At 35.8% G+C, this 16,107-nt stretch overlaps 1 non-coding gene across 1 annotated transcript; it reads right to left on the reverse strand.

Moving 5' to 3' along the window:
• Positions 1–14,905: 14,905 nt before the first annotated feature.
• Positions 14,906–14,977, reverse strand: trnaa-cgc. Its single transcript has one exon. It is a non-coding gene; the product is annotated as a tRNA-Ala (tRNA).
• Positions 14,978–16,107: the final 1,130 nt, after the last annotated feature.

Consider the following 16,107-nt stretch of genomic DNA (forward strand, 5'->3'; position numbering starts at 1 on the left):
AATTACAGTCAGAAATGTAATATATTGTACATAACTATGTTATTTATCATCATCTACGAGCTCAGCCTCTTAACCTTAATATTTGCGTTGCCTTAGAATTCGTTATTTATAATTACATAGGAGCGGGTCTCGCAGCCATGGAGGCAGACATCTTTGCGCTACGGCAGCGCAGAGCCAACAAACTAGCGATTGCGAGATCGCCCATTACGCTTGAAAGTAACTACGGCAAGTTGAGAGAGATGAACTGAGATGGTACTCAACACACAGACTAATGAAATACTATCTGTAAAATTATCTATGTAAACAAACCTGATCACTTGAGAAGGTAGGTGATGCGGATGTCGTGGAAGACATTTTGTCCCGTAACGCTCGCCGTACTGTTGGGGGGAGAAGCGGTGGGGGGGAGATGTTCATGTTGCTGCGGTCTGCAGTCTGGACGTTAGATGTCACTGAAAATTACACACTGTAGCTTTAATACAGAACACAATTTAAAACACTCCTTCTTAAGTATAACCAAGCTTCATCTAATATCAGAAATCTGATTGTTTATGTTCCCAACAGAGTACTTTATTTTCAGTCTGCAGGTCTACTAGTATTACCTAGAATTTATAAAAGTAGAATGGTAGGTAGGTCTTTTAGTTACCAGACTCCTTTCCTAAGGAACAAACTACCAATTTTAGTCAGTGCGACAGATAATGCATACTACTGCTGCTGCATGCTTATTCAGGAGGAGCATCCTGAAAAGTCATTGACTCAATGCAATCAGCTATCATACTCATGGTTTTATGTGCAGACATTGGTTCTTTTCTCTTCCTGTCTGCATGGTGCAGCAGGCAGGTGTTCTTCATCTCCACCAATCAGGGGGTCTTCATAAGGAGCTGAAACCAGGAGGATCAGTTCTTTATCGCTTCAAGAGTGGTATCCTCATTTTCAATGCAGTACAGGGGCGATCCAGTCCACCAGCTTCCCTCTCTGGCCACGCTCTTACCAAATGAGCAATTTTTTTATTCTAATCTCTGATTCATCCTCATCTCAGATTCAATGACCTTCCGCAATTACATCATCTGGTTTTTCCTTTATAGAAAACATTTTATAAGACAAATTTTCTATCTGACTGTATGATTTGATCAAATAATATATATATAAAATTTCCAAAAGCACGTTCAAAAAATTTTAAACTGAAAAGCAAATATTGCAGACAGTATGGTAAAAATGTAAAAAGGTTTGCGATGTGTCATCTGAAATGTGCCACAAGGTTTTATAAGAAAGTAAAAATTTATGAAAAGATACCATTTTTTTTAAATGAGCAAAATGTGGTTTGAAATGGTGCTGTTGGATTTTATCACCTAAAAAACATATTGACTTTGTACTCAGCTTCTAGAATTTCTACTGCTTTCAAAGGTTTGCTTTATACCCTTGTAATGTGCACCAATACACTCCTAAAGTGTAATCAATGTTGGGTTTAAAGCTAAGAGTAAAAAAAAAAAAAACTGACTTCCTTTACTGCTGGAAAAGAAGTGCCTATACTGTAACATTCGAAATAAAATGAAGACTGAATTTTTCACTGTAATCTATCATGAATGAGCTAAGCCGCGGAAATAGACCAATACTTCTGTATCTTCATTTACAATTTCCCTCTCTTTCCTTCAATTGCAAAGCTTGTATTTATTGATGCAGTGAGAGGCAATGTTACTACTCATGCTGGGTTTTCATCTGTGGATTCATATGTGTGTATGACAATTTGGCCATACTGATCAAAATTCAGAAATGGTTTATGCTTTCTATAAGACTGTGAAATCACTAAACAGATGATGAAATGCATGTTCTCAATCTGAAACTTTGAATTGAAATAGTTGAGTCATTTGCCAGGTAATCTATATAAAAATTAAAAATGTTTGCTGGCTTGTTATCGGCACTGTTTACATGTAAAGGTTAAGTGACATAAGGTTCTAAACGAGTAATTTTACTTAGAAGAAATAATTGTCTTTTTTAGTATTTGGGTGGAAGATGGGTTGCTAAAATACCTTACTCAAATACATACACTAGTTGACAGTTGGAATTGTTCTGACAGGTTTAAAAACAATGAATGCAAAATCTTTCCTTTTTGGTTGTATATTTGAAATAACTTTATTGATTAAACTAGCATACTGTAAGTGTCATGATTTATCTAAGGCTCGGACCCACATGCAGTGAAGCCAAACAGAGAGACACAAACAGTTCTCCAAACTCTGCTCAGCTAGAAACTGGAAGACGAGGGGAAGACAAACTGTTAGATTCAGGCTCAGTGGGAAATTGGATTTGTTAATCTTGAAGGAAAGGATTTGTTGCCACTCACGTTTCCAGGGAAGTGGAGACTCTTTGACTCCAGTCTGTGTGTTAGTCTTCCAGAGTTTGTCTGATTCGGTGGAGGGCGGAACAGGGTTTACCCAGAACTCGGACGGTGAGGAATGATGCAGACGCTGGTTGCAACTCAGTTTTCCTGTGGTGCTTGAACGGGTCATGGTGAAGATGATTTCCTTAATCAGAGAGAAACCTCAGCGTTTTCAAAGGTGGCTGGATCCAAACCTCCTGTTTGGAATCCGTCGCTCAGTGAAAGACTCAGTTGATCCCTCTTGGGAGAGGTTGGCTGTAATTTAAGGACAGATTCAGTCTTATTTTTTAATCGCTATTTTGCACAATTTGCGTAACAAAGTATTTTTTGCTGCTGAACATAAGAGATTTGCCAGATATAGTTTTTATACATACATTGTTTAGATTTAAATATATCTTTCTACCCCTTTTATGGAATAGAATAGAATAGAATAGAATAGAATAGAATAGAATAGAATAGAAAATTCCTTTATTGTCCCACAATGGGGAAACTCTGGTGTTTACAGGAGCAAAAATATTATAGAAAAAAGTGGTCACACAAATGTGGACATTAGAAAAATGTATAAGAATAACATAATAGTGAAGATTTTAAAGATAAAGAATAAAATACTGAACTGTAAAATGATTTAACAATATAAAACTGTGCGCCTGGAGAATAAATAACCATTACACGGCTATGGACATTTTTACAGTAATAGATATTTGGAAAATAGCAGCAACATTGAGCACTTTTTAGAAAAGGCAAAGGAGAATGAACAATATTGGATTCAAATAGAAAATAATATAATATAGTGTACTTTTTCTAGATGTCTTTAGTTTGCATAGTTGCATAGTTGCTCTCAAAAAATAAATTGTTTATCTATACTTAAAAATATGAAGCTGACTAATAGATTCTCCATGATTAAACTGGCACATTATTATTTTTTGTGAAACAATATGGGGACATGCAAAACACAGATGCACCTTCACAAAACCTCAGAAGAGCAAGAATTATGTACAAAAAGCAAACTTGTACATGAAATTATGTTTTGTTTTTATAAAGTGTTTTTATAATGTTTTATTGTTGTTGGCATTCATATAAATATGCTGTTGTGATAACTTTGTATAGAGTTGATTGGTTTTTGGTATACGTCTATTTTGAATTTATAGCCCCCCCTGGAGAAAACTCCACCAGCCGCCACAGATTTTAAGCACTGGTGAAATAACAATAAAGTCAGAAATAAGTAATTTGACATGTAGTTCCACTGTGCACTTACACTGTTACATTACTAAAATGATAGTCATTAAAATATATTTCTTGAGATTTGCTTCTCTACAACTCAAACCAACACTCGGGTAATAAAAAAAGGTAAACTAAAAACCTTCTCTGCGTAAAAAGCCTTTAGTATTGTCCAATCTGCATCAGTATTGCAAATAGGTGAAGCAGATAATCACACCTCATTAAATATATTTAATATTAATGTGTGGAATATAAATGAATCCCTGTGAGTTTCTTTGGATAAGCAAGAAAACACACAGTCTCTTATCTTACTGCTAATGTGATCTCAGTGAATGATGGGGCTTTGTGCAGCTAGAAACTGCAAGAGTGAATCTACAAAGATTCTTTATTGATCTTCTAAGTGGTTCACTGAGCGTCAACAGACAAGCCTATGTGGTCACAGAAACAAAGGCCATTTCTGAAAGACCATGTGTCAACATTTCTTTCTGTAATTACACTGTAGTCTTTAATTACTGAAACAAAGTTATTTTGTGTTTTTTTTCTTTAAAATGGGTGAAATATAGAAAATGAGTGATGAAGGTTTAGGGGATCATGGCAATATCTTTCCACTGTAAGTAAAAGGGTATTGCAGAGAGTATGTAATGTTGAAATCTGACAGATCTCTCTGCTCGGCCTCACTCTTTGTGTGTCCTACTTGAAATTTCTGTTTGATACTCAGCAGAGGGGAGTAGGAAATCATTAATACACAGTATGTTCCATGTTCTTTGGTCCCGATCGCAATTCTTACCTCCTTCCAAGGTATGTAAATCAAAATATACTATATATATATCCATCAATCCATCCATCAATCCAATATCCATCCATCCATATATATATAGTCAGTAAGGCTGTGTGCAGTCTACTCAAGATCAGAACTCCCTTGTGTACAGTATTAAAAATTCCCTTGTCTCATTTAAAAATCAACGATGGTTAGAAAATGAACACATAACCAAACAGCTTCCTTTGAAAATCAATGAATTCGACTTGTTTACTTATGAATAAGAGAAATGTGCGATTTGCATCCATCAGAAATTCTCTGTTTGATATTTTCTATCTGGGATGTACAGGAGAAAAGAGTCATGCATTATTTAAATTACTACACTTGAAACCATGCTGATTCACAATACATTCTCAATATTAACTTCCTGATGGAGTCAGGCAAAGTATTTTATCATTTCAAATATCCCACTTGAAGAGATCTGAATGTAAGAAATCCCCATGAGACAAATTTAGATATTTATAATACGTCAGATTGTTGCTTCGGCTTTGGCCAAAAGTAGCATCTTTAGTTTATCAGGTTTTGAAATATATTTGTCTTATGTTCTGGCTTCAAGGGTGTTCAGTTCCTAGTGAGCAGGTGAAAGGGGCTCTTGGCCAAAATAATAGTTGAACAGTGCTTTACACATTTTCCTTTTTGTAAAAGAAGCTTTTTTTCATTTCAGACCAGAAAAACATCTGTTTGAACAAACAATAGTCAAAATCTGACAGGGGTATTAATAATTTGGGGATTATAGGTATTGCAGGATACCTTCGTTAAGATTTATCATATGTACATTTTAAAAATCTTAATATGTCCTCACTGGAGTATAGGGGATATTTGAAATTATCAAGAAAAAATCAATCAAAGGCTAGTAAGGGCTGTAGCACAGCAGAGATAAAGGATCTTTAAGGTTAAACTTTAACTGTATAATAGTTTGGAACGATATTTTGAGATCCAAAATATTTTGATAAATGTCTTCAAGTGTAAGATCATGTTCAACTCGCAAGCGAGATGAATTGTCGCGGGATTTCTAAATTCACAAAACTCCATAAAATCTTGACATAGGAGGCAGGTATGCAATCAGCTTAAAGAATTGTACTGAGTGTCCCTAAGTTTTGGAAACACTTTTACTGGAAGCTTCTCAGATTGGTACCATGTTGTTCTTATTGGAATTCTACACATTATCAATCTGGCTTACGCTTTGACAAGATAATGTAAATCAGACAAACAAGAAGTGTGTAAATGGCTGCGGGAAGTGGGAGTGCTGGGGGTCCTGTGGGAGATTTTTTTAAGCATTAAAGAAAATATCCTGTCAGAAAGGAATGATCACTGGATGATTATTTATACCTAAAGCTAATATGTTTGTGTTGATTTAATGAATCTAGCGTTAATCAGGTCAAATTAAAAAATATATATTTTTGTTGCGATCACTGAGTCTGGGACCAGCCATTTTCCCCCAAATATAGTTACACCTCACTCCTGACATCTTCCGGCAGTGACGTCATGGTGTGCATTACAAGCAAAATTAATGGGAACAACAGTTATTTAACCTTTTAGGCCCGACAGGCCCGGTACCGTGCCGAACTGATACTTGTCATGTTTATCTACTTATAGAAATGGCCAAAACACAGTCCCATGTTGTGTCATTCACATGCCTTTCAAAATGGGGTTTAACTTTTCTAAATCATCTTTCAAAATTATTTTTTCATTAACACTTTTTGTTTTATAGCTGTGTAGACAAATAAAATGAGATTTAAAATCCCACCTGACATGTCTGACTCCCTGCGATGGACTGGCGACCTGTCGAGGGTGTACCCCGCCTCTCGCCCATTGACAGCTGGAGATACAGTAGGCACCAGCACCCCTCGCAACCCCACTTGGGATTAAGCATGTTAGAAGATGGATGGATGTCTGACTCTGATGGAATAATGCAACAGGACGTATTAATTTTTAGCCATTTTTAGCATTAATGGCCGGCATAATTAGAAACTAGAGGGTCAAGCCTTTTCAACAAAGTGTCGGACAAAATTGAACAACTATTTCAGTTGATGTGACAGGCATGCCTAACACATGCTTGTTGTGTGCATAAAAGCTCTCAGTATATCAGCATTGTTCTCAGTTCACTTTACGCACTGCAGCTTCAAGGTTGCTGTGCTCCATTGGTCCCGTTTTAGCTCGCTTTTGGCTCTATCATTTTATTTCAATAAACCGTGATGGCACAAAAGACGAAAATTACCGATTTGGAAGCTTTGAGGAAATCTTGCGGACCAGTGATGGTGAAATTGAGAAATCATCAGACAACAGAAGCCTTGATTGTGAGAAGGAAGGAGATGTGGACTTGTTGCTTCGTGATCCGGTTATGAGTAAAATGCATGGGATTTTTTTTTATTGTAGTATCTCTGTCTACACAGCACGTCTCTGCTGTTTTTGGAAAAGAGCTCACATAAAAAAAAACTGTAGGAAAAAATAATACTGAAGCTGTACTTGTAAAACCGCTCCCGCACCATGGATTGTATGCGAGATTGATTCAGGGAAAGTTGTACAACTTTTATAATACCCACATTCCGGCAATTTTATTTCATTTATTGTGTGTAATAAACTACTTTGTTGTGATAAACTACTTTTATTAATTTTTATAGTCAAGAGGATGTCTCGGGACCATCACAAATGTTGCAGGCCAGTTCCCCTCCCACAGATGAGACTTCATTCTCTTCAAGGTGAGATTTCTATTCTGCAGAGATCTGAATAGGTACATATATTAGTCCTGATGTATCACAACTTCCTTAGATTCATGTTCCTACTGTATGATGATTAGAAGTCAGTGTCAGATGTAGCTACAGTGTTATTGTTGTTTTCAGAGGAAATATATTTTTCAACATATATTTGATTGGTTTTACAGCAATGAAGCTCCATATGAGAAAGAAGTACCAGCCACCTTTCAGGCAGCTACATTCAGCCTCAGGCCTCAACATTGTAAAGAGCACAAATGAAAATGCAGAAAGGATACTAGCTAGAGGGAGAAAAAATAAAATGGTCACACCTCACAATTTTTTACAGTAGCACATTTTTTACATAATAATTCACATGAAAAAATATTTTGCACATTTTCTTGGCAGAAGTACAGTTTTTGGATTTCTAATTCTTGTTTTTAATGAAATATCCCTGTTTGGTGACAATTATACAATTCGTCTTATTCTATATTATTGTCTGTTAAATGCTAATTGTCAATAAAACAATGGCTAAATCTTGGGAGAAAAGGCTTTGCCTTATGCATCAGGTCTAAAACAATGTAAATCAGCTTATTGTCTGGTCAGTTCCCTTTTGAGTTACATTGAGTGACATTTAAAATAATGGTTCCACCTGAAAAATATTCTTCAATGCCTTTCTGTCAAACAAATACAAAAAATGTTATACCCAATTTAAAGTTTTGGAGCTGTACGTGCCTTAATTCATACATGTAATTTTAGGCAGAATTTGCTCCTAAAACCCTCGTGGCTTTACCATGCCCATGATGATAAAATGTTTATTACAATTAATAAATTTCATGCAAGAGAAAAAAATGCAAAAATTTTTTCTGTTAGTTGTTTTGTCAAGAAAACCTTTGCTCTGATTTTCTTAGACAACAGTATCGTAATTTTGCAAGCTTTAGATGTTATGATTCTGAGTTCATAAATTAAATAATTTTTTGTTTTGAAAAACTCACTCTGGTTTAGTGCATCCAAAATAGCAACAAATAGCTTCTTCTTTACATCAGATGAAATCTTGACTATGCTATGATCAGACATACAGATCTTTGAAGGTTGTATGTGCATAGGATAGGTTCAGTACAACCCTTTTAAATGAACAATTAGCGTGCGCTACTGACAGTTTAGGAGTGGCTGTAAGAGAAAGTGGCCATTTTAAGCAAGGACGTAAACATAAAATTATTATTATAACAAATAGCAGGATTAAATCCAAGATAAATGGACTTTCGCTTAGTTAGACTGAAAACCAGCTACAGTAGTTTTTTTGGACGAACTAGTGTGGAGCTGGAAACCAAAGCTGCCCTTCCTCTTCCTTCCTTGTAGTCCACCTCCACCTTTAGTCATGTGATCACCATCCAGCATTTACCAGCCTGTTACAACCCCCCTCAAGACCACATGGTAGGGGACCTCCATCTTAATCTGCTTTGTTGACTGCGCATCAAAGCCACTTAAACGGACTCTTAGGATTTTGTTCTCTTTCTTTCAAAAGTAGTCATTTAGTCTACCTTGTGTGTATTTTTTATTAGCGCATAGTGTTCTGCATAGATGTTAGATTTCTGTAATCCTGAATATTAAAATAAAAACATAATTGTTTAATTTGCAGTTTTTTTGTAATTCATACACAAATTATTTATCACTCAGGCTAGATCCACCCTCATTTGGTGACAGCTTTAATAAACAAAGACAAATGGTTATTTGATTGATAATTATACCTCTGCTGATATCCTAGCCTAAGTCACTAAATTGGTGGGAATAACTGGATTTTAAAAGCCGATCCTGGGACCATTCAGAGGTGAAAGGCACATACCCTGGTAAGTAAACAAATTAGAGCTACAGTTATTTAACAAAGAACACCAAATTAATGTGTATATATATATATATATATATATATATATATATATTAGTGTTGGACCGATACCGATACCAGTATCGGACGGGGCCCTGATACTGCCCTAAAATGGTGGTATCGGTATCGGTATCAGCAAGTACCATCAAATAGGGCACCGATACCATTTTGAGAGCCAAAAGTTTATTTAACTATTGTCACCCACTCCTGGTAGGCAATAAAAAGTTCTACTGGATTCACTTTGTATTAGATTTTTTCCTGCTTCACAAAGGTAGGCAGCAGCTTGACAAAGCCATGATGGCAATTATTTTACATTATTATGGTATTGGACGATACTGCACAGCCAGGTATCGGGGCCAAAAAATGGCATTGGCGCAACACTAATATATATATTACTCCACAACATGTGTTACTAAGTCAGATACGTATCAGATACTTTTCAAAGTGTGTGCTGTCTCAACGGTCATGTTGCATTTGATCAGTCTTTCACAACAAATGTTGTTAACAGCTGGGCTGTTTTCTTCTTACCTTATTTAAAGTTGCTGTGATGTGGTCTTAAGTTTACTGGCTCCTATTGTTCAACACCAGGACAACAAGATATTATTATTATTATTATTTTTTTTTTTTGAGGTATTCAATTTAAATAAAACATTCTGAACATCTCTAGAACACGTCCACTGTGCCTCAAGAGTGATGTCAGTGTATGCATTTGTGGGTTTTCTATGATAGTTTTGTTTAGGGGGGCAAAAGCAGTTTTACAAATGGTCATCATTCCTAATCAATGACTTTAATAAAAGGTGAAAAGTAGCCCCTGCAATCTCTGTGCGCTGTCGTGTACTCTGATCCAGAGTATCCCAAACATACTTAATGGGTGACATGGCCGCTGACTGGGACGTTTCCCGCTTACAGATCCTTGCAACAATGGGGCCCTGCATTATAAATCTGCAACATGAAGTGATGTTCTTGGATGTATGTATGGCCTCAGGATCTCATCACTGTATATCTGTATATTCAAAATTCCATCAATAAAATGCACCTGTGTTCTTCATCCATAATAGACAACTGACCATACCATATATAAATATTTTTGATGTGCAAGATAAATATTTAATATTTAATTACTAGCAAAGCGACATTCCATTTTTCATCGGATTGGTGACATATTTCCCCCCAGGGCACAAAAATCTTTGCCCATAGACTCTCGCTAAAAGCTGTACATGCGCTGTAGCTCCTCTTCAACACAGAAGTATAGGAGAGCTTGGGGCACAGCTAAGCTTCGGCTTAAGATGACAGGAAGTGTTTTTGCTTACAACCTTCCGCCACAGCACAGACGTTTTGCAGGTGATTGACATGTGGAGTTGTGGGAGTAAGAGGCGCATTAGAGAGAGAGAGAGAGAGATTGTGCAAGAAACATCCTTTTCCAGGAGCTGGTTAGGCAAGAAGGCTTGGCTAACTGCATGCAGTGAGGCTAACACTTTATTCTGCTTTCTCTACATCCTTTTTCAAACGTCAGGATCTGACCCAGCATGGATGAAGACAAGTAGGGCTGATTTAAAGGACTTTTTAGAAAAGGCAAAGAAGCATGAACAATCTGGGATTCACATGGAAAATAATATGATAAAGTGTACTTTTTCTAGATGATTGTTAATGTGCATAGTTGCTCTTAAATAAACAAATTCCCAGAAAATAAATAGTTTTTATATATTTAGAAAATATAAAGCTGACTAATAACTTCTCCATTATTAAACTGGTACATTTTTTTTTTAGGTTTGTGACAGAAATTTGGACCATGCGGAACACAGATTTACCTTAGATTTATCTACAAAAAGTAAACGTGTACATAAAATAATGTTTTTTGTTGTTGGCATTCATATAAGTATACTGGTGTAATAACTTAGTATACATTTTTGGTATATTATACGTCTATTTTGAATTTATATATATATATATAAATATATATATATATATATATATATATATATATATATATATATATATATATATAAATATATATATATATATATATATATATATATATATATATATGTTAGGGGTGGAACGGTTCACAAAATCCATGGTTCGGTTCGGTTCACGGTTTCGTGGTCACGGTTTTCGGTTCGGTTTTGTATATGTTGATTGTTACACCGAAAAATAAAATTTTTTTAAAAAATTGTAAAAATTTATGATTTTTTTTTTTTTTATGAAATTAATGAAAAAATCGCAAAAACTTAAGGAATTGTAATTATTTTTAATGATTCATAGAAACCATGGACCATTTCCTCATGTTTTGCTGCTTTGAATTTAATCATCTCGCGCATGTCCTCCACGATCTCCAAGGAACTCAGAGCGGAGCGGACGGGAGCCACAGTGGAGGCTGTATGCTTTGCTTTGAGCAGCCGGTCTGGAGCGCAGCGGGGCGGAGCAGAGCGGGGCGCTGATGGAGTATGTGGGATTTCGGGGCGGTATGACATGTTGGTCATGTTGCTGTTAGCATAAACAAAATGTGTTGCACAATGCTTGCACACTGTTGCACTTTTATCCACAACTTTCTTTCCGCCGTTATCGTAGGTCACTCTAAATGCAAAGTGGTCCCATACAGCAGACCTATAAAGTGCTGCTGGCGCGTCTTCCAATGCCTGTTCTTTCCCACTCGCCATATATATATATATATATATATATATATATATATATATATATATATATATATATATATATATACAGTGTTGTGCCTGAACGCGTTCATTGAACGAAAGTTCATGAACTCGTTCATATTTTGGGCGAACGTGAACTGAACGTACTGCATTATTGCCTGATGAACGTTATTGTGAACTCGTTCATTCTGGCGTCTGTGAACGGCACGCTCTCTCAGTTCAACTCCGTTCAATAGGTTGCCAGATTTCTATAAAGCCCTCCAGGCGAAACCCCAGCTAAATCACACCATAAACAGGCCTTAATATGTAGCAGGAAAAACACCCAATCTGGCAACACCAGCTACCAGCGTCGTAGCCTACAGCCGCGTGCGTCATCTAAACAAAATGCAGCGTGGAAGCCACAGCAGCACGGAGGCGACTTAAAACAGGTTTATGATCAGGTGGTCGGTGAGGAAGTTTGCCCGCCGGCTTTCAGTAAAAAAATCCGCACTTCAGTAACCTTAAATTCCTACCTCAGCCTGGTCCCTCAGTTTGTGTTAGTAAAATCTTCTTGAGCGGAGGTCTTCAACAGGGGATCCGCGACCCCTAGGGGGTCTACGGAGGTACTGCATGAGGGTCTGCATGGTTAGTTGATATTTTTATATTCCCCCCCTGCAATTATTTCCCCCACTAATTGAAATGTCTTTAAATACTCATTAACATGAAATCAACACACTGTAGTAAACAGATAAATGGAGGCAGAAGATCTCTTTCAGTCATCAATGCTCACATTCAGCGACACACAGGAGCTCTTTCAAGCTGGGCACCGTTTCATTCACAACACCTGTCCCATCAACCAGGAATCAGAATCAGAAAAACTTTAATAATCCCAGGGAGAAATTAATTTCTTTACATTACTCCATCTGTAATAGAGTGACTATAGGACACAATTTCATACAATATATATAGTTAGGGGGTCCCCGCTCCATCTCGCCATCAGTTTGGGGGTCATTGGTCTGGAAAACATAGAAGACCCCTGTTCTTGAGGGTTTTACTATCCATGTAACTTGTTTGTTAAACCTGCCTGGTATAATTTTCCAGGATTCCAGTATTCCTTTTTAGTGTGTATTGAAATGGAATTTCAAATAGAAAAAATTAGTAAAATAAAAAAAAAACATTTGCACCTTAAAGACTACTTTCCTATTTTTCTTTTAATAATTACTCATAAAAAAGACCATTCAAGCAGCACATTTTTCCTGATGTTTTTGAGAATATACTGTAGGGGTGAAAGCTGCAGCTGCTGCTAGTGTGAAGTGAATGGACAGCAGCAAAGCGTTAAAGCAACAATGGGGAAATCTGTCCCCTCAATGCTAATGTAAACCCTGGTTGGATAAGGATTCAAAACTGGATATGAAGATGAAATCTGACGCACAGTTTCAGTGTTACAACTGATAAAATAATTGCTGTCTGTGGTTCTACAGTAGGCTATGGTGTAATTGAGCAATATATGAAAAAAAAAAAAAAGAACTATGAACTAGTTCATTTTTTGGAATTGTGAACTATGAACTGAACTAGTTCATTTTAAAATGTGTGAACTGAACTTTGAACTAGTTCACGTAGAAAGAGAACTTTCCCAACACTGTATATATATATATATATATATATATATATATATATATATATATATATATATATATATATATATATATATATATATATATCCCATGCACCTTTCTCTTCCCTTGGTACATTCATAACTTTGACTATTTAAACTGATGTAACAAGTGCATTTCTCTACTCAGATCAATAAAGTAAATCAATCAATCAAACAAAACAGCAAAGTAGAAGGTCTGAAAAAGAATAGAAAATCAAGGTTTTTCAAGAATGTTTTCCAAATTAAGGTCACAAATTATAATTACTTTTCTTCTTTTTTTTTAACCCTCAGAGCCACAAAGTAAAGAGAATGTGCTAGATTCCCAGCAGCAAGATGAAAAACTGATTAAGTCACACTAAAAAAAAAATTAGGGTTATTACTTCTATGACCTTGAGTTGGACTCCGAGCTTGTACTCGTTGGTTTCTAATTTTTTTTTTTTTCTGCTAAAATCTTGTGTTGTATTGCAAGTGAAAGTAAACTATTTTGAATTTGTTTTGTGGGAGTCTGTGAGATATTACAGCAACTCTCTGTCATATTTTAATTATGGACAGGATGAGACAATAAATGGTGCACGTTTTTACCTGTTCCAATTATACCCCTGTCACTACAGTAATCAGCTCAATGTCAACTACCTTTTATCACACTTTGAGAATTTTTAATCTGTTTATTAGTCTTTCAAAAGAAAATATAATGAGGCCCTTCTGAGACAATGTTTTAGAATTTTTAGTGGTTTGATGTGGTATCAGCGGGTTGCCGTTCTTGTAAAGAGGGAAAGATTTGTTGTGTCCAATGTGATTATGTTGTTTTAGTGACAGTTGATTTTGTTTTGATTTTATTTTTGTCCACATTTCATTTGCTTGCACAAATTACAAGGCAATCAAAAGGAAAATAATCTGAGTATGCAAAACATGTTGACTAAAGCTATTAATAAAATAGTAAGATCTAACTTACTTTTAACATTTGAACTGAATCTTATGTACCAAAACTAAGAGTTGGTTCCACAGGAGACAAGTTTTGTAATTTAATATAACTACATTATGCAAGTAAAGTATTTTGCTTTGAATCTAAGGAATAATCAGACCTTAGATATGACATTGGGTTTAATTATTGTTATTATTATTTAGGTACTTTAAGAAGAAAATGTTTTAATTACATTCTGGATTTATTAGGGATCTAATTAAGAAATATAAATTTAAAGCATTTTGGATCTTTTTTTACATGGTATAATTAGCTTGGCTTCCTGAAATGTTCTGGCCTGAAGGTCTGTGTGTCTTTAGTTGAACTCAGTTATGAGGATCAGCTGTACCTGCTCTCATCTGCCTCAGCTTTACTCTATCCACCTGTTGGTCTGACCTAAAGTATGAACTTCCACAGTCAAACAATGGCAGATTATTCATGTTAAAGCATTAAGAAATTTCTTACGTATGTCAGAAACTATGGGTTCTGTCATTTGCACATAAAAAATTTTATTGCATGATACCCAACATCTGTGGTTCTGCTGCTAATTTGCAACATTTACTATGTGACCCACAATTTATTTTACATGAGATCTCAGTCAAATCACATTTGTTTCTTAATTCACATTATTTTATTGAATGAGTAGTCACTATAATTATCAGAGGAATGTATTGATATTAAATCATGGAGATGCTGGGGATTGAACCCAGGACCTCATACATGCGAAGCATGCGCTCTACCCCTGAGCCACATCCCCCATGTAAAGTTCTTCAATAAAATGTGTGGACAACAGAGTGCTATTGCTATGTGCTACTTTTATAGTCTATTGGAAAAATATAATTGTGTAGGATCCACTGTAGTATGGAATAACACCAAATTGTTATTTGGAATAGCAATGAAATATAGATCTCCTTTGTATCTTCCATTGTATCTATTCGTAGTGGGTAGGAAGAATTTTCTCCCTGCTCTGACCTCTAGGTATTACACCTAGAGGTCAAACTGTTACCAAAAGAGGGTGGATCTGGCCTGAGTGACAAACCATTCATATATAAATCACAAACAACTGCAAGTTAAACAAAGACGTCTTTGTTCTAATAATTCAGGATTACTGAAATCTAACTTCTATTAGAAAATAAACCCACGCTAGACTAAGTGACCACTTATATTGTTACTTAAGTAGAAGTATAGATACTGCAGTTTTAAAAACACTCTGGTAAAAGTTGAAGTATCAACTTGACCTCTTTACTCAAGTAAAAGTGAAAAAGCATCTGCTCCAAAAACTACTTAAAGTATAAAAGTATGAATACCTATGAAAAAGTATTATACCCACAGTGTTTTAAAAAAGTTTTGTACCCACAGTGTTTTAAATATTTTTATAATTTTATCTACCTATTCCATATTATATGTTTCATGTCGCACGATTGTACCATAAAAAATTCCTAGTTTGTGAACTCCTTCACTAACAATGGCAATAAAACTGATTCTGATGAAGTAACCTTTAAAGAAAAACAGCCAGATGCCACAATATGAATTAAAAGCTCAATTTTTCAAGTATTTTGAAAAATTCTTTGAGATGAGGGAGGTCTTGTTGGTCTCCATCTCCATCTCCCAATACGCTCTCGCAAAACCAAGTTTACATTGTTACAGTTGAATAACGATAGTTCAGTGGGTGAAATGGACGTACAGGGAAGTTCAAACCCCATCGACACCTCATTTCTCTGCAAATCTGACAATTCTAAACTTCCACCATTAAACCGGCAAATCCAAACGAAGCCCCGATTGACGTAAACTCGGGGGTGTTGCTTTATTTGGTTCTGGCCTGTACTTTTGTCATGTCCCAAAATTGACATAAAGATCAGCTCACTGGTTCACTTGCCCAAGAACATG

This window comes from Cyprinodon tularosa, unplaced genomic scaffold, assembly GCF_016077235.1.
Source record: "Cyprinodon tularosa strain WSP-4 unplaced genomic scaffold, ASM1607723v1 ctg691, whole genome shotgun sequence".
Taxonomy (NCBI): Eukaryota; Metazoa; Chordata; class Actinopteri; order Cyprinodontiformes; family Cyprinodontidae; genus Cyprinodon; species Cyprinodon tularosa.